Consider the following 2,808-nt stretch of genomic DNA (forward strand, 5'->3'; position numbering starts at 1 on the left):
CTCTGCACTGAACCCCCTGTGCACTGACCCCATCTCTACACGGACCCCCCCCTGCACGGACCCCTCCCCCTGCACGGACCCCTCCCCCTGCACTGATCCCCTCCCACCGCACTGACCCCCCTGCATTGACCCCACCTCTGCACTGACCCACCCCTGCACTGACCCCTCCCTGCACTGACCCACCCCTGCACTGACCCCACCTCTGCACTGACCCACCCCTGCACTGACCCACCCCTGCACTGACCCCTCCCTGCACTGACCCACCCCTGCACTGACCCCTCCCTGCACTGACCCACCCCTGCACTGACCCCTCCCTGCACTGACCCCTCCCTCTGCACGGACCCCTCCCCCTGCACGGACCCCTCCCCCTGCACGGACCCCTCCCCCTGCACTGACCCTCCCTGCACTGACCCCTCCCTGCACTGACCCCTCCCTGCACTGACCCTCCCCCTGCACTGACCCCTCCCCCTGCACTGACCCCTCCCCCTGCACTGACCTCTCCTGCCACACAATGACCACCCCAGCTGTGCAGTGACCACTCCTGCACACTGACCCTTGTACTGAGCTCTCCAATTGTGCACTGACCATTCCTGTTGCCCCACTGCACAGTGACCACTCTTGTGGCACAGGGACCACTCCCATTGCACAGGCCTCCATTGCTCACATTTGTTTATTATTTTAAAACACTGACGGAACACATCACACCATCATCTATATATATAAATTTACTTTTGCACCACTATAAATTTATATATATAGGGTCTTTAAAACTCTGTACACTCAGGACACACAGTTCTGGAATAGCAGCACTGGCTACAACAAAAGAATTTTCATTATGAAAACACAGAAAGGAGGTGCCGATATCAAAAAACACAGAAGAAAAGAAATTAAGGAAGAGTGCAAAATGAATGAAAGTGCAAAAGGCTTTTGTTATCATAATCACACTCTTTCCACAATATGCTCCCCCTTTTCACCTCTGGGGACTAGGAAGGCTCAGGCCCCAGAAGGAAGGGCTGGGCTGGAGGAAAGGAGCCAGGCTGCAGCCCTTCTGTCTTTCCCTCTGCAAATCAAGAAGCTCTGTGCTGGAGGCTGAGGAGTGAGGAACAGGAGTGGCCAAGTCACATCGCTCCCCCAGCTCCCTCCTCTTCTCCAATGCCCTCACTGCACTCATGGCCCCAGATACGCCTCTGTAGGCAGCAGCTGCCCTAAGCCCTCAACCCTCCTGAGCAATTTGGAGTTTGGTTTTTTTTTCTAAAAGTGCTTGTGATCACCATGGAAATCGGCAGAGGAAGACGGGGATGGGCAGCTGTGCTCTAGCAGGGCAGGCACAAAGCTTTCTGAGCTTCAGGCTGGCTGCTATAATGGCACCTACCCCAATACTGCCCATGCAGAGGGAGAAGCATTTTCCCAAGAGGCTCCAACTACTCCCATGCACCCAGAGTCAGCCACAGATAAGCCTCCACAGAAGATACCCCATGTCTGAGGCTGGAGCACATTGTGGGACCTCTCTCATGGCTCCAGCTAAGCCCTGCCAACACCAGCTGCAGGGGCAGGAATGGCAGAAATATAGGCTTGGGGGTAGCCTCCAGTAAAAAAAAAACATTTTACTTCAAAAATTCATTGACCTAGAAATTTTGGCTGCAGTCACATCTCTCAGAAAGGCCCCAGAGAAGAACCTGCAGGCCAGACCTAGCCCCACTTTCCTCTCTGGCTTCTCAGTTACCCAGTAGTGAACATCCCTGTAAGGAATCTTGTCAGGCAACAGGGGAAGGATAAAAAACTTTGGTGGTTCTGTCTTGGTCACAGCTGTCCTTGATGTTTCTTGATGGGGGACTCCAACTCAGTGCTCTGTGAGAATGAAGGACTTGCCATGATCAGGGGTGCAGCAAACTTTCCTGCTTCTGGCTTGTCTGCTGGACCAGGGACAACTGCTCATGGAGGACACATTGCCCAAGACCCTGGGACAGGCATCTGCTGCCTCCACAGCCACAGAGAACACCACCCTAAAACAGCAACACACCAAAAGCAGGGGAATGGCATCATGGTACTCCCACAAACACCCATCCACATGCACACACATGATGGTTTGGGTTTGGTTTTAAAGTATACAAGAAGGTTATATAACAGTAAATAGCCCTTGACCACCTACAAACCCTGTAATGCCCTTACCCAAATGAATCTGGCAGCTCTGTACCCCAACAGCTGAGTCAGCCCGAGAGGCTGATGAAGTACTGCTTGATTCCACAGGTGTGACACAGACCCTCACATCTCCCATTACCCTTCCAGTGGGGCTGGTGTTCCTGACAGCTGCTCCTCATGCAGAGCTCAGACCCAGTGGAGACCTGGGCTCCAGCTATGCAGCCAGATCCCCCAGCCGAGGGGCAGCACCTTGGCAGTCCTGTTCAGTTTGTGTCTGCTCTCTGAAAGGGAGGTGAGGAGAGCTCAGGTCAGGTGGTGCCATGGCTGGCACAATGTGGAGACGCAGCTCTGCCTGTTTTGCTGGTGTCTAGGCAGAGCACGAGGTTGGCTTGATTGCACCCAACAGCAGAGCAAGAGCTGGTGGTGCCGGTTGTACCCAGCCTTGTGGGCCAGCCAGGGCTTGGCTTGTGGCTCTTCTTCCCCTTCAGCAGGACTTTCTGAGCTCCCCCCCACCTCTGCTCTCCTGGGCAGCCCTGTGAGACACAAGGCTCTCCATCCTTTACACTAGTTTCAGATCTGATGCCTGGGTAGCACGTCCTCTCCCAGCATCCTGGGACAGTGCTTTGTCCCCTTCCCAACACAAGGAAGAACTTCACACATGGAAATGGA

The sequence above is a fragment of the Pithys albifrons genome, chromosome 18, assembly GCF_047495875.1.
Source record: "Pithys albifrons albifrons isolate INPA30051 chromosome 18, PitAlb_v1, whole genome shotgun sequence".
Taxonomy (NCBI): Eukaryota; Metazoa; Chordata; class Aves; order Passeriformes; family Thamnophilidae; genus Pithys; species Pithys albifrons.